The 17,056-nt window shown below is 39.0% G+C and overlaps 1 protein-coding gene and 1 long non-coding RNA gene across 3 annotated transcripts in view; one reads left to right on the top strand and one right to left on the bottom strand.

Annotated features, from left to right (window-relative positions):
- The window catches only part of MTPN (myotrophin), a 56,839-nt gene extending 56,687 nt beyond the window's left edge, over positions 1–152 (bottom strand). Inside the window, exon 1 of the mRNA XM_072964387.1 lies at positions 2–152. The gene's annotated coding sequence lies outside the window, so the exon portion shown is untranslated. The remainder of the gene's footprint in view (position 1) is intronic.
- Positions 153–408: 256 nt separating this feature from the next.
- On the top strand, positions 409–16,815 carry LOC140697532 (uncharacterized). Of its 2 annotated transcripts, none has more exons than XR_012074668.1 (3): positions 409–577; positions 11,946–12,075; positions 16,550–16,815. It is a non-coding gene; the product is annotated as an uncharacterized lncRNA (long non-coding RNA). The 2 variants fall into 2 exon arrangements; XR_012074667.1 differs by lacking the exon at positions 409–577 and adding an exon at positions 4,304–4,739.
- Positions 16,816–17,056: the final 241 nt, after the last annotated feature.

Here is a 17,056-nt window from a genome sequence, read left to right as displayed (position 1 = left end):
CCTGAGTTCAGGACGTTTCTGGGCACTATAAACGGGAAAAACTTAAAAAACAAACAAACCAAAACTACAACCTTGGAAGGCCGTTTTACTCATCTTCAAAAAGTATTCAGTAGGCATGTTTGATTTTAATGCCTTTCCCCCTCTTTCCCTCCTTTTCTCCTTCTGTCCTTTCCCTCCCTCCCTTCTATCTAGCATTCCTTGTGCTCCTACTGCATGTCAGACTTCGCTAGGCACGGAGGATATATTAAAAAAAAAAAAAAGGCATAAAACAATTCCTGCCCTCAAGGAGCTCTCCAATACTTACGACAACAATGTGAATTCAGTGTGTCAATACTACATATAATGTTCTGTGAAGGGAAAAACTTTACTGTCTCACTGACCAGCTAATGATGTCCAGGGACTAGGAATTCAGCTTGTTGCCCCAGGGCAGAGAAAACTTAACTGACCAGTACAATTGGTGTTTTTAAAATTTTGTATTCGTTTGTTTTTAATGGTTTGAAGCTTCAGGACCGTTCTAGTGAAGCCGGTTCCATTCTTTCTAGAGTTTGACTCTAATAGCCTGCGGCACGTCCACCAGGTAAATTGTGCCTCAACCCTAATGATCCAGACATGCACACATGAACATAGAGAAAGCCAATAAAAACTCTTATTGGAACTATTATATATATACATATATATATATATATATATATATATATATATATATATATATAGTTTATTGTTTATGACCCACTAAATAGATAAACCAAGGTACTATACTAGGCTTGCCATGTAGTATAGAGGTTCAGAACACAGACTGGAACCAGAATGCTTAGTTTTGAATAAAGGACCCAACCCTTACTAATTTTGTATCACCTCAGGCAAGTTACTTAATCCTTCTCGGTTCAGTTTTCCATGTATATTAAATGGGTATGACTATAGTGTTTAATAAATGCATATATGTATATGGCTATGATTTAGAAATAGCAAACAGGGGTAGGATTCAGGGCAAAAGAAGAGTCTCCAAATATTTAACAGTTGTTATTCTGTTAACTTTACTTTCTGACAATAAGAAATATAACTCCACATGCCTAACAATGATACATTTCTGGAAACAGATCTGGAGGAGGAATTTGTTAGGTAAATCCTGGAGTTCCTATCTCTTTTCTAACTCCCACCTGTGTGATCTCTGAGTTATATCCTGCTAACAGCGCTTGGTTTTTATCTCTAGTCCAGACTTCTCCTATGTGATCCATTCTTATATTTAACTTCTTCACCCAATTGAATGTCTCGAACTTAACTTGTCCACAATAGGATTTGATCTCCTCTAGATTCTAAACCTAGTTGCCCCTAGACCATCCCTTCTCTGTGAATGACATCACCAACCACACTGTCACTAAGATCAGAAACATGATGACAAAAGATTCTCTCCTTGACCAGACTCTAGCCAGGCCCCTGTGAGCCTTCTTTTTGACTAGGTTTCAACCTTTGTCTATAAAGACTTGACCAAACATTAACATAGTTTCCTAACAGCTCAAGGCCACATCCTAAAATGACCTCAGTCTCCCTTAAAGTACCTGCATGAGAAAATCTAAGGTTGCCAAAAAATTCTTTCCTCTTTTTCCCAGTCAACCCCTGAGGATAGGACCTCTCTCTCCCAGTCTCTGTAGGAGGGTAGAATCCTAACTTCAGTGATTGCCACTAGCAGCCACAGCTGGCCTAACTGCATTTATGCTGACTAATCGTTTGTAATTTTTTCCTTCCCTGACTCTACTGAGCCCCTACTCTAGACCCATACTCTACCCGTATTCTCCCTTTAAAATACACATTCATTGCTGTAGAAATTGAAGTTTTGTTTAGTTTACATTGGACTCTTTTTCCCTATAGCAATATTTACTGCTGGCAAAAATCTGTCCTTACCATTTTAACCAGGGTCCTGCTTTGCTCGTCTTTGACAATGGGAGTCATAAATAAGTCCTACTGCTCCCAACCTTTCTCTCTTATTCGATCCATCAGTAAGTCCTTCAAAATATATCTTAAATTGTTTGTTCTAGCCATCTTCCCTGCTGACTACCCCCAACCCGACCCTTCCCATCCCTATCAGCTCTGCCCTGCTGCAGTAGCCTCCCTGCTGGTCTTCCCATTTTCCAATTAATTCCCTATACAGCCAGAGTTACCTCTATAAAACATAAATTAAATATGCATTTCTTATCTTAAAACCTTTCAATGGTTTCCTATTGCATTTAGGATAAAATCCTATTTATTTGCCATGGCCTTCAGGACCCTCTGTGGTCTGATCCTGATGGTCTCTCTCATCTCATGACCCTCCCCTCCCATCCCGTGGTTTCTCAGTTTCCCATAGACCTCATCTTCTGCCAGTTTCAGGAAAACCAAGCTAATTCCACCCTAGGGCTTTTATGCTTGTTACTTCCTGTCTAGAATGTTCTTTTAATTCTTGCTCACTCCTGAGGTCTCAGTGCCAATGTTACCTCTTTAGCAAGGCCTTCCAGACCATCCAACTTCTAATAGGTTCCTCAATCATGTCTACCATATAGCTCAGTTTTTCAGAACCTCTTTCAGTTCACTCATCATACATTTTTTCTTTTTTTTTGTTTATCTATTTTGGTAGGTAGTCCACAAATATTTCCTTTTGTCTGCCATCCTAAGCTCAAGAGAGAATTGCTCTTCCTGGCTTCGTTGTGGTTGGGTAATGTCATGTAACTAATTTTGGCCTATTAGTTATGAGCAAAAGTAATATGAGTCACTTCCAGCCTTGCCAATGCCAGACCCTTCAGAGCTCTTTTTTCCCTCTCCTGCAACAACTAGCAGCACTCAAAACGGTGGCTGTTGTCAGCCTGGGTTCCTGAGTGACAACAATGAGCAGAACACCCCTGCCGTCCCATAGTGATATATAGTAAAATCATCATGAAACTTTTGTTGTTTCAAGCCACTCAGATAGTGGTGTTTATTACTGCAGCAACACTGACTGACGCAGAAATTCTTGTCAGAGGTGAGCTGTGACTAGAACAAAAACCTTAAGTAGACGGCATTGGCTCAGGGGCTGGGTAGTACGCAGCAAAGGAAGTGATTTTAGAAGCCTTATGCATGGTGACTCATGTTCACAGGAGTGAAACATTTGGCAAAACAATCTCCTGTGACAACATGGTGATGCATGGAAGGCCGATAATGGACCCTGTAAACTTGTAGCTCTAGTGGAAGAGGCTGGAAAATGGAAAGCTGTTGGCATGTGTTGGTAACTATTTTTGGTGTGTTTCAGGGAGAGGCATGTTTTTATTTACTTTTTTTTCCAAGTTTAATGTGATAGAATTAACGTATAACATTGTATAAGTGTAAGGTGTACAAAATGATGAGTTGATATATGTATGTATTGTGAAATTATTACCTTAACAAGGATAGTTAACATATCCATTACCTCATAGTTACCTTTTCTTTGAGGAGGTGGGGGTGAGAATTTTTAAGATTTACTTAGTATCTTTCAAGTATACAATCCAGTATTGTTAAATATAGCCACCATGTAGTACGTTACATTCTCCAGAACTTATTCATCTTGTACACTTTCACCCATTTGCCACCTTCACCCATTTCCCCCACCTCACAGTCCCTGGTAACTACCAGTCTACTCTCTGTTTCCGTGGGGTTTGTTTTTTTAGATTCCACATATAAGTGAGATCACATAGTGTTTATCTTTCTCTGTGTGACTTATTTCACTTAGCACCATACCCTCAAGGTTCATCCATATATCACAAATGACAGGATTTCCTTCTTTTTTATGGCCCATTGTATACACATACCATATCTTCTTTATCTAGTCATCTGTCAGTGGACACTTAGGTTGTTTCTATGTCTTGGCTATTGTAAATAATGCTGCAGTGAACATGGGAGTGCAGACATCTTTTCTATGTGCTGTTTGAAACTCCTTTGGATATTCCCAGAAGTAGAATTGCTGGATCATATAGTAGTTCTATTTTTTCTTTTATTGAAATATAGTCAATTACAATGTGTCAATTTCTGTTGTACAGCATAATGTCCTAGTTATGCATATATATACATATATTCATTTTCATATTCTTTTTCATTAAAGTTTTGATAGTAAGGTATTGAATATAGTTCCCTGTACTGTACAGAAGAAATTTGTTTTTTAACCTATTTTTACATAGAGAAATTTGTTTTTTAACCTATTTTTACACCAATAGTTCTATTTTTAATCTTTTGAGGAACCTCCTTACTATTTTTCATAGTGCCTATAGTAATTTACATTCCCACCAATAGTTCATAAGTGTTCTCTTCTCTCCACAGCCTTTCCATCACTTATCTCTTGTCTTAACTCATAATAGCCATTCCTACTGTTGCAGCAAAGTGTTACAGCTCAGTACTATAGCTCAGTGTTACAGCTCAGTTGTGACAGCAACCTGGATCCAGGCAAGAGACCAAGCAGCACTCGGAGGATTGAAGAACTCGGGTTTATTACACCAGCAGGCCCAGAGGAGTTAACACTCCAAGCTCTGGACCCAGTCTGTAGGTTTAAACAGACTTTTACAGGCTACCACCAGTCTAGACTTTGCAACATTTTGTAACATCATGTGCAAATAAGGTATAACAAATGTGACTAATTAGGAACAAGCTTTGTAGAAATGGATCAACCAGGAATGGATCACCAATCAGGAGTGAGCTCCATGAAAATGAAGCACTACAAATGGACCAATCAGGAGTTAGCTCAGGGAACCAATAGAATCTTAGGGGTAAGTTCCGCTTTCCTAGAGGTAAGCCATTTCAGAGTTTAAAAAGCGAGATAATGCCACTGGGCCAGGGAACTGGATGGTGCCGGCAGGAGAGTAGTGGCCCTGCCTGGGTGTCCTGCCGGTCTTTTTCATGGGGCTTCCCACCTCACTACTAGTGTAAGGTTACATCTCATTGTGGTTTTGATATACAATTCCCTGATGATTAGTGACAGTGAGCACCTTTTTATGTGCTCGTTGGTCATTTGTATGTCTTCTGTGGAAAAATGTCTATTCAGGTCCTTTGCCCATTTTTATATTGGATTATTTGGTTTTTTTGCTATTGAGTTGTATGCATTTATATATATTTTGGATATTAACCTTTTATCAGATGTATGATTTACATGTATTTTCTCCTAATCCATTGGTGGCCTTTTTGTTTTGTTGTTTCTTTTGCTGTGCAGAAGCTTACTAGTTTGAGTCTCACCTGTTTATTTTTGCTTTTGTTGTCCTAGCCAAGAAATCATTGCCAAAACGAATGTCAAGAATTATTTTTCCTATGTTTTCTTCTAGAAGTTTTATGATTTCAAGTCTTAAATTTCAGTCTTTAATCAATTTCAAATTAATTTTTGAAAGTGGTTTAGGATAGTGGTCTGGTTTCACTCATTTGCATGTGGCTGTCCAGTTTTCCCAACACCAGTTTTTGAACAGACTATCTTTTCCCCATTGAGTTTTCTTGGCTCTCTTCTCAAATATTAGTTGACTATATACGCATGAGTTTATTTCTGGGCTCTCTACTTTTTTCCAGAGATGTACAGTCTGTTTATATACCATACATTTTGACTAGTGTAGTTGTGTAATATAGTTTGAAATCATGAAGCTTGATACTTCCAGCTTTGTTCTTCTTTATCAGGATTGCCTTGGCTTTTTGAGGCCTTTGTGGTTTCATAGTAATTTTAGAATTTTTTTCATTTCTATAAAAAACATATTGAAATTTTGATAGGGATTTCATTAAATCTATAGATTACTCTGGGTAGATGGACATTTTAACAATCTTAATTCTTCCAATCCATGAATATGGGATATCATTCCATTGGTCTCTTCAATGCCTTCTCCAATGTTGTATAATTTTAAGTGTACAGTGTTTTTCACCTCTTTGGTTAAATTTATTCCTAAATACTTGTTTTTGATGCTATTGTGATGGAATTAATTTATTTCTTTTTCAGATAGTTCATTGTCAGTGTATGGAAGTGCAACTGATTTTTGTATGTCAATTTTGTATCCTGAAACTTCACTGAATACACTGGTTAGTTTTAACAGCTTTTTGGTGGCATCTTTAGGGTTTCCTATATGTAGGATCATGTCATTTGCAGATGAAGACAGCTTTACTTCTTCCTTTTGGATTTGGATGTCTTTTATCTCTTTTTCTTGTTTGATTATTCTCGCTAGGAGTTCCATTACTATGTTGAAGGAGGAACGGTGAGAGTGGGCATCCTTGTTTAGTTCCTGATATTAAAGGAAAAGCTTTCAATCTTTTATCCTTGACTATGATGTTAGCCATAGTTTGTTATATATAGCCTTTATTTTGTTGAGGTATGTTTCTTTCATACCCAATTGTTGAGAATTTTTATCATGAAAGGATATCAAATTTTGTTGAATGCTTCAGCTGTGTGATAAAAAGATTTTTATCTTTTATTTTATTAATGTAATTTTTTACATTTATTGATTTGTATATGTTGAACCATTTTTTATTCTCAGGGATAAATATCACCTGATCATAGTGTATGATCCTTTTAATATGTTGTTGAATCCGTTTGCTAATATTTTGTTGAGAATTTTTGCATCCATATTCATCAGGGATATTGACTTGTAGTTTTCTTTTCTTGTAGTGTCCTTATCTGACTTTGGTATCTGGGTAATGCTGGCCTTGTAAAAGACTTTGGGAGTGTTTCCTCTTCTTCAATTTTTCTAAGAGTTTGGAAGGATTGATATTAATTCTTCTTTAAGTGTTTGATGAAAGTTACCATCAAAACCATCTGGTTCTGGATTTTTATTTGTTGGGAGCTGTTTGATTACTGATTCAATCTCCTTACTTCCTTACTCATTATTGGTCTGTTTAGATTTTCTGTTTCTTCATGATCCAGTCTTGGTAGGCTGTATGTTTCTAGGAACATATCCATTTCTTCCAGGTTGTCTAGGACAACTTAGATGTATAATTGCTCATACTAGTCACTTCTGATCCTTTGTATTTCCATGACATCTATTATAATGTCTCCTCTTTCATTTCTATTTTATTTGAGTCCTCTCTCTTTTTCTCTTGGTGAATCTAGCTAAGGTTTGTCAATATTGTTTCTCTTTTCAAAGACCCACCTTTTATTTTGTTAATCTTTTCTGTTGTTTTCCTATTCTCTAAATTTAGTTTTGCTCTGATCTTTATTATTTCTTTCCTTCTGCTAAATTTGGGCTTATTTTGTTCCTTCCTGTTCCTTGAGGTATAGTGTTAGGTTTTTTGAGATCTTTCTTTTTTCTTTCTTTAGTGAATGTGAATTTTATTAATGACTATGGCATCTGTATGCACTTGAAGAAAAGTAGTATACTGAAGTTGTCTTCAGGTGCCATTTCATGTAAGGTGGATTAAAGTACCCCTTGAGGCCACTCCATGCCTCTCCCAACCCCTTATCCCCAAGAAGGTCTGCAAGCTATGGTTGGATTTTTAGGTAAGACACAGGTCATCACAGCTATTTTACCCTTCACTTGACCTTCTTGCTGCAGCTGAAGGCTCAGTCCATCCAGCCTATTCCTCCTGATGCCTTTCAATGTGAAGTCTTGAAGCTTGCACACATTTTCCCAGAGCCAGGCACTGTACACATCTGGCTCAACTTTATTCCAGTTTTATTTTCTCTGTTTTTTTTTTTTAAGTTAATCAGTGTGGGTAACTTCTACATGAAACCATGAAGAAAATGGAACAGATATGTTGGAAATGCTAGAAGGTGATCTGCAGTGTTTATTCTCTTCATGGGCTTATTTTTAAGCATTCAAAGAGTTTAGTAATCTTTATGGGTGTATGGCATGCCAGTTTTGTGATGATTTTCCTTGTAGTTCCACTTGTACAAGATCTTCTGCCAGAGTTCAGTAGGTATTCCTTGAGAATTGTTTCACACGTGGATATATTTTTGATGTATTTGTGGGAGAGGGTAAGCTGTGTGTCCTTCTATTCCTCCATCTTGAAGCCAACTCCTCTTTCTTTTTTCTTGATGTATGTGTTTATAGCTGTAAACACTCCTGTTAGAACTGCTTTTGTTATATCCCATATGTTTTGGTATGTTGTGTTTCCATTTTAATTTGTCTCAAGATATTTTTGAAGTTCCCTTCTGATTTCTTCTTTGATCCATTGGTTGTTCAGGATTGTCTTGTTTATTTTCCACATATTTGTGAGTTTCCAGCTTTCCTTCTATTACTTGTTTCATACCACTGTGGTTGGGAAAGATACTTGATATAATTTATATCTTGAATTTGTTGAGACTTGTTTTGTTGCCTAACATATAATCTATCCTAGAAAACATTGCACTTGAAAAGAATTGTATTTTGCTGCTGTTGGATGTATATGTTTGCTAGATACATTTGGATGTTAGTAACTATTGATTACATAAGATGTTACAGGAAAAGATGAATCAGAAAATAATTGTCAAACTTGCAATTAGAAATGGAAGAGATTGTGGAGTCCAGAGATTCAGAAACGTATACTGTGTATAAGATGCAAATGATTCTTATCTTTAACTGAGTTGAGCAACAAAGGCTGTCTAGACTTCAGCCTTGTGTCAAGGATCAATTCAAGGATATGACTGTCACATTCATGACTGAAATCTCCAAGTGGATTAAAGTGGTGCCCAGTATGTCCCTTCAGTTGGATAAAATGGTACAGGTCTCCCCAGTGACAAAGGCTGATGGGCTCAATTTGCCCACAAGAGAGAAATTAAAGAAAAATTTTTGTCTCAGAAAGTGCAGTGGCTGTGACAATAGCACATGGAGCCAACTTGAATCAAATAGAGAAGATGACTAAATTTTTTAGGGTGGTGCCAAAATATCTACCAGTGAGTGCAAAGGGAAACTGTGAATGAGACTTAAAATGACCCTTGGGACTCAACTTTCTGTGGGCAGGAAGTAGTCTGAGAAAGCTGCTCAAAATCTAAGGAGGACAGGGGGAGTGTATAAGTCAGTGGTAGAGTGCATGCTTAGCATTCACAAGGTCCTGGGTTTGATCCCCAGTACCTCCATTAAAAAATAAATAAACAAACCTAATTACCTGCCCCCTCAAAAAATCCAAGGACAGATTCTTCATGCTCATTTAGTAGAAGGACATGAGGGACAATGGAAAAGAACTCCCTTAAATGGTGGAAAATGGAGCTAAGGACCACAGGAAAACAATGCAGTGGGGGAGGAGGATCTACCATGGATCAGAACTGAAACCTAATAGAGGAACATTTCCCACCCTGGGGTGGAGGACCCTTGTGATGTCTGCCTGGTAGGGTTCCACAATTGCCACAGAATAGTGATTGCTATCTCTATACCACTCTTCTCCATTTCAAATGGGAATGTTTATGGCGGTTATCCTGTTCCTATTCTGCCCTTATCTATTAGGTATATTAATAAATAGTCTGGTGGGGGAGACAAATAATAAACAAGTAAATGACTAAGATAATGTAGGTAGTATTTAGTGGTATGAAGATACTAAAGAAGGGTGTTATAACAGTGAATGTTGTTGGAGAGGGGCAACTTTAGCTAGTAGGGCAGTGAAAGGCAGCCTCTCTGAGAGCAGAATATTTGAGCTGAGACTTGGATGAGAAGGAGTGAGCTACTCAAGCTTCTGCAGGGAGGGCGTTCTAGGCAGAAGGAACAGCAATTGCAAATGCCAAGACAGGTGCAGGCTTGGCAGAATCAGGGACTGGGTGGCCTCGGCTAGTAGGAATGTGTGAGTGAACAGTCAGAGCAAGTCCTGACAATGATGTGGACTTGCTGAATATGTTGTAGGGATTTTTCTGGGGGGAGAAGAAAGTGTGATCTGTAGAATATTACTGACAAACTTTTCTAACGTGGTAAGAACAGTGCAGTGCTAAAATGGCAGTAATATTACACAGAAAGTCTAATGAGTATTCCCCATTTCCCAGTTTCCTATTTCTCTTGCTTCTCTCAAGTTCTCATTTAGATTTTATGCCTCAGGTAGATTCCATGTTATGGAGAGTTAAGACCCTTATAGCTAAACAATTTCTAGATGAGGTTTCAAGGAAACCTGCTCTTCCTCATGCCCTGATTAAGTGCCCTAAGATTAACACATGGTATCAGCACTGAGTTCCAGGCGCAGGAACCAAACTTTGGTCCAAAACCAAAGCTGGGTCAGCAGAGCAGCATACAGACCATGCTGTGTGTGGATGTGTATGGGAAAATGGGGATGGCCGTGAATCTGGGAGGCCCCAATGTTTGGACTGGGCGCACAACTAGCATTACCACGTGTAGCACTAGAGCTGCCGAGGTACCCCTACTTCAAAGGATCTAGGTTCATTTTTAAAATGCAAGTAGTCAGAGCTTAAGCAGCCTCAGCCATTTTGGGAAGATGACCAAACAGAGATGTTTAGTTTGGAGGTAAGGGGAGATCCTAACTTACTGCAGATGTTTACTTGTGAGAATTTACTGAGATGTTTGAATTTCTTCTTTGTTCTGAATTATGTTTCACTTTTTATAGTTAATTATTAGAGGATGATTTGTCATTACTGCCTTATTTTATAGAAGTAAATAAATTGTAATAAACAAAATAAAATCAACTGGAAAGTATGCAGTTTTTCCTTTTCCATCCCTATGTGGATGTCAGTGCCAGGCACCACTGCTCACCTTTGGGAGTACCTGAATTTTCAGACACATCTCTAGGTTCAGATGAATAGTCTCTGAGGTGTTAACTTTGCAATCCTGAACCTAAGATAGAAAAGGCAAATGTCACACTATCACAAGTGACAGCAATTGCTGTAATGGACCCGGAGGGAACTAGGCCAGACAGAATGGATTAAGAAACAGGGATTTAGCTTGCAAAATCTGCCACACTGAGTTGAGTTCATGACACAGCTAACGACCTCTTAAAGGAAGAGCTGAAATCTCAGTGGACTATTTAACAGCAGTCTGCCTTCAAGAACAGGCAACAGTAAATTGCCAGTGTTGATTACAGTAACAATATGGAGACACAGTATAAAGTCTGATCCTATGCATCAAGAATAATTTCCAAATAGATGCTTGTATCTGGAGGGAAATGGATTTTCCATTCAAGATGCACACTTCAAAATGTTTGCATTTATAACATTGCTGGTTAAATAATCCTGAAATGTTTTTGTCGTCTATACTTACTAAAGAATACATATGGGATGAAGGAATCATATTTGTAAAATTGAAAGGTGGTTTACTAGGAAATAGAGACAAATGGATACTAATGTGTGTAAGTGGATATGGGTGGGTTTGGACCCATAATTCAGCTTGTTGTGAATAGACTCACTCACTCTACAGTCTCTGAAGTAGAGTTTGATGCTGCTGTCTTTTGGCAGTAACCCAGGAGAGCAATATGATGAGGGGAGAAATGCATCTCCATGGCCTGTTCCTCAAAAGACTTTGTACTTCATCAACAGTCAACTCATTACTACCTTCCAATGCTCACAGCCAAAGGACTGTGATCGTCCTTTATGCCATTCATTTCTTTATAGCTTTCCTTACGTGGTTTGTTTTCCCATCCAATGCTGGAGGAGAAAGGCAATGGGGAACTCAGGTTCTTTGGGAAAGCTTCAAATGCTTAGATACTGCCCTGACTATGAATAACGGTCTCAACATTGCAAGGCCCTCCAAGGTAGATGGATTGTTTCAGCTAAGTTTAGAGAAACTTACTAAAGGAAAAAGAAGATAGTAATTCAGACTTCCATGAGCTGTGTTTTCATAACATAAACTATCCAAGTCCATCAATAAAAAAGTTTTATAAATATTAAGACTAACATAAATGTTATGTGTCAATCTGTATGACTTCTTTATGCTTATTTTCTATGGCTAGAAGTAAATTTCTGTTTCAAAGATTATATATTTTTGTTTAGTCTTTGTTCTTTCTTAGATTTATTTGATGCCATTTTTTTCAACCACAAATCATAAGATTGTTCCTAAGAGAAAATATAGTATTTTATGATGATTTATTTTATTTCCTATCTCCAGGTATCATATAGTAAAAATCCTGAGCCATCTATAATTTTTTTTCTGCTATATTTGTGGAGGGTCCCCTTGCCATGTCTTCCCTTCTCAACTCTTCAAAGCATGTGACTACATAGATTCACTGCCTACAAGGGTAAGAGCAAGAGTAACAAAAATGTGTGTTATAGATATGCTGATTTTGTTGCTAAAGGCAACAACAACAACAAAAATCTGTAGGACATCCTTATCAGGGAGGCCTACACATATTAACCCCAGGGGAGCAGGGTATGGAAAAGAGTTGGGGAGAAAAAGAATAATAATGGCAAAAATAAACATTCTACTGTTTACAGATTATTAAATGCTTCTACATTATTTCATCTGATCATCAAACTACCTTCTAATACTAGTTTTATTATATTATTTTACTGATGTGGAAATGCTGTGGGGAGAGCTTTTGTGACTTTCCAAGGCCACGCGGCTGTAGGTAGGATGCCATTGGAACTTTAGGACTACACCGTTAAGAGAAATTGGGGTCAAGATGTGAGCCTTGTGGGGAGAACAGGAGTTGAGTCTTTTAAATCTCAGGTTCAAATACACAGAACTGAATGTTTCAGAAAAGGCTTCAAACCAAGGAGGATTTACCAAGGTCAATTTGTTCAAAGAATTTTCAGAATGGAAGATCAGGGTGTGAATTTATCTTCCAAGCTGAAGCTTAAGGATGAGCTCTGGGGTGACCACTCTGAAAGAATCTCACTTCTTTAGAGACCTGAGAGCCAGAAAGAGTCTCTAGACCAGGAAGGAAAAGGGCTATGGAGTGAGGAGGGAAAAGTGGAATTGTCTGTGAAAGTCCCTGTGTTCACGTAGGATTTCTCAGCCTAGGCATTATTAACATCTTGGGTGGGAGGATTTTTTTTTATCTGAGGGAGCAGTCCTGTGCATTGCAGGGTGTTTGGCAACACCCCTGACCTCTACCTGCTAGCTGTCAATAGCATTGCCCTGCCCCATCCCCAGCTGTGACCAAAAAAAGATCTCCAGACGTTATCAAATGTCCCCGAAGAGGCAAAGTCTCTGTGGTTGAACCATTATTTAAGATGACTCAAGCTGAATTAACTAACCAAGACTTTAACTCCATGTTGACCCACCTAGGTGTGAGTTGTATCTCACCATTTTTTTTCTTACACTCTTGTAAAGTACTTTTAAGCAATGCAATCAACTTGCCTAATGTGTGTTTTTTGGACAACCCTCTACAGATGGATAGCATCAGGGAAAAATAAAAGGGGAAAATAAAAGAGGAAATAAAAGATCTCAAGGTAAAAGACCAGAGAAAAATTCTAGATTCTTGAGATAATGGCAGTAGAATATTACCTGGAGCAGAAATATCCCGTCTCCTCCTTTTAGATCCATGTAAGCTGTTGGTAGGCATATAAAATGGCTTTGACCTTGGTGTCAGGGGCTCCTTCTTTAATGTGCAGGGGAGCATCTACTTCATTTCAAGTTCTCTGGCGCCAAATCACATGGGCCCAGAGCCACTCATTCTGAAGCTTCTAATGAGAGAAACTCTCATGACTGTCTCCTAGAAAAATAAAATTAAAATACCACAAGCAATAAGATTTTGAACTTCTTCCAAGGAGGCCATAAACAGAGACAACTCAATTTTTAAGGGGTAAGAGGCTTGTAATATCACAGCTCCTGAGTGTTGAAAGAGCACAAAGATTGGTGGGGAATTATAATAAGCAATTAATGAGTTTCTCGTGAAGGATAATCCATCAGTGAAAAAATAATAATGCAAATAAATCAGTCAAGCAATTAGTATTTTGACCAATCTTTTATTTTAGTTCCAAGACTACCATTATGACCTTGAAAGGGATATAATAAGGGTGTAAATCCTTGGGAGAACTTCCTGAATTTTTAATGCATGAATTAAAAAACTATGCTCATCATGGAGAAATCATTAATGACCACTTTAGCAGACACTCACCTTTAAAAATTATTTTGGCAGTCCACCATTGGAATGCTCATGTTATGTTTTAGAAATCCCCCATCTAATGAATCTTGGAAGGAAGCAGGCTTACCCACAACCATAGAAGAAGAAAATGCCAAATTCTTGCTATTCTGGCATCTCTCTGAGATCAAGCCTCCATCAGTCAGACGATGCCAGCTGAGAACCCAGAGCCAGTGAGGTGGGGGCTGGGAGGCTTGAATTTCGTGGTGGTGACAGCTGAAGGAAGACTGAGTTCCTCAGGGCAGTTGGCTGTACGCAGCATCTAGGACTCGGGGTGTCAGTGGTGCAAGTCAGAACACCAGAGCTTCAGAGGTGACAGTGGTAGTAGCGGGGAAAGAGGGAAGAGGAAGTCTCACCGGGCAGGTCTCCCTCGTGATTAGCTGTTGTTACCGACAGCACAGCCGCATGTCAGTTCTTTAGTTCTTCCAGCAATTCTGGGAGTCACTCCCCATGTATTAAATAAATCCCATTTCCTGCTTAAGTCAGCTGGAGTTGGTTTTTGTTGCCTGCAATTAAGAACCTTGAGTGACGTGATTATTAACTTATGAGAACCTCATTAACAGCAAATAAAAGCAGAAAAATCTGTTTTCAACACACAATGCAGTAGTAGCAGTAATAATAACAATAATAGCTAACGCTTCTTGAGTGCTATTCTCTGCCAGGTACTGTTCTAAATTCACCACATTTATTAACTCATTAAATCCTGATAAACAGCCTATGAGCAAACTGAGGCACAGAGGGGTTAACAGACAGAAATGCAGAGTTGGACTTTGAATCTGAGCAGTCTGGGCCCATGGTGTTATCAACGATCATCAAGTAGAGATCTGCTTGCCTTGTGTCTACTGTATTGATCAGCACTGATTATAGAACATTTCCAACATTTCCATCATAGAAAGTCCTGTTGAGTGGCGTGGGAATGAGGGACTTCTGTAAAATGAGAGGCTGGAGAAGGCTTCTCTGGGAGAGAAGCATTTAGGCATGGCCTGAAGGACAAGAGATTGCCAGACCTGCAAAGATCAGGTACAGGGCACAGGGCAGAGGGAACAAGATGCGTGCAGCCCTTCAGGTGGAAGCTGTTGTGCTGTGTTTGAAGATAGTATTGCGGGAACTTCATGACGCAGGAGGAGAGGAGATGTAGGACTAAGAGGTAAGGTAGGAGAGGGGAGCCAAGGGGCCAGGTCGTATAAGATCTCATGGTCCAGGGTCAGGGGTTTGGATTGTATTCTAAGTGCAGTGGGAAGCACTGGAGGGTTTAAGTAGGAAAGTAACATGATGTGATTTATGTTCGTGTTCTCAACAGCTCACTTTGGCTGGTGTGTGGAGAATTGATTGTTGGGGATAACAATCTAAAAACAATTGATTAATGGTGGAAATAGGTAGATCATTTAGGAGACAGAGGACTGCAGTAGCCCAGGTAGTTCAAATAATGATGGATTGACTCAGGGAGAGGGATGGCTGTGAGACAGAGAAATAGATAAAAGATCTATTTTAGATGTACTATGGATGGATTGGATGGGGGACCGCACGAGGAAGGGAGGAGTCAGGATTTTATCTGCAATTTTGATTTGAATAAAATGTTGGATGGTGGTAAAGATAGGGAAAACGAAGGAAGAGCAGATTTTAGGGCAAAAATGAATGGCTCTCTTCTGGTCACATTAAATTTGAGATGCCTATTGAACACCCAGGTAGTGACGTGAAGAGGCCTACTGTTAGATGTCCATCTGGAGTGCTCTCAAGTCAGAGCTGGAGATGTAAACTGGAGTCACTGGCCCAAAATGCTACATAAAGCCTTGGGGCTGAAGGAGATTATGATGGAAAGCATGGATGCAGGACTGAGCCCCTAGGGCACACCAACATTTGAAGAGAAGGAAGAAAATGGAAGAATATTATGTATATCACACTGTCCATCTCTCCCCTTCCCCTCTTCATTCCCTAAAGAGCTGGATTAAAAGTAACAAGACCAATTCCTAAAATGGAGATCAATCAACTAGACTTCTGTGTAGCAATATCTATCTGTTGTTTAAAAAATAAAACAGGGGGCTAGCAGTGGTCCTAGGAGGGAGAGAAATTAAATTATAAGAAAGATCCAAACCATTTATTATGGAGGCCTAGAAAGTCCACCTCTTCAATCTCAACTTGTGCCACTCCACTCCTGGCTTACCAGGCTCTAGCCACTGTGGTCTTTCAGACCCTCAAACATGCTAATCTTTCCCACCTCAGGACGTTTGCACATGCTCATTCCTCTGGCTGCCTCTCCCCACCACCCTTCTTGACTGCTCTACCTATAGTAAATTGCCTTTGGTTTTCTATCTCAACAATTTTTTTGTTGTTTCCTATATAGTACGTATTATAATTTACATTATTTAACTTTTTAGTTGCCTCTCCCAATAGAATATAATCTTCCCAAACAAAGAAACCAATTTACGTCTTTTTTTTACCCTTGTATCTTCAGAGCTTGATGATAAGTACTTGTTGGTTAAATAGCCTTAGTACCTGGGGATAAATACTTATTGTGTGAATGAATTTATTTACTGAATGTTAGACACTTAAAGTTGTTTCAAGTGGTTTTATCTTATTTAAGGTGCTTTCGTCTATAATGTAGATATTTTTTATTCTCATTTTGCAGATGCAACTACAAAGATTGAATGAGAAAGGTTGAGAAGCTTGGTAAAACTCATACAGTAACAAATGGTAGAGGCAGCATGTGAAGCCAGATCCAGGTATCCCAAAGTGTGCGCTGTAGGAGGTATGGGAATACGGGCAACCTGGAGCAATATGACAGACAATGAGGCGCCACTGCCACCCGAGTGGCAGAGCCCAGGAGGACTGCTGATTTGAGTAGAATCAGGACCGAGGCTGACTTTCAAAGGGGCAGCTCCGTGATGGAGGAAGCATGAGGTATGGGTTGCATTGTTTAATAGAGCCGTTCCAAAACTAGATGGGGAAGAATGGAAACCAGTGGGAGTCAGGCCTTTCCTTAGAAATAGGGCGCAAAGGGATCAGATAAGCAAGTCATTACTAGTTCACCAGTCAGTAGCCAAGCAGACTCCGTCCTGCCACCTGGAAAAAACAGAGGAACTGCAGTATTAAGAAATCCAGCAGATAGGCTCATGATTTTAAAGCGGACAGGCAT

The sequence above is a fragment of the Vicugna pacos genome, chromosome 7, assembly GCF_048564905.1.
Source record: "Vicugna pacos chromosome 7, VicPac4, whole genome shotgun sequence".
Lineage (NCBI taxonomy): Eukaryota > Metazoa > Chordata > Mammalia > Artiodactyla > Camelidae > Vicugna > Vicugna pacos.
Note: the sequence above shows the minus strand (reverse complement) of the source record. Positions and strands in the feature narration are given on the sequence as shown.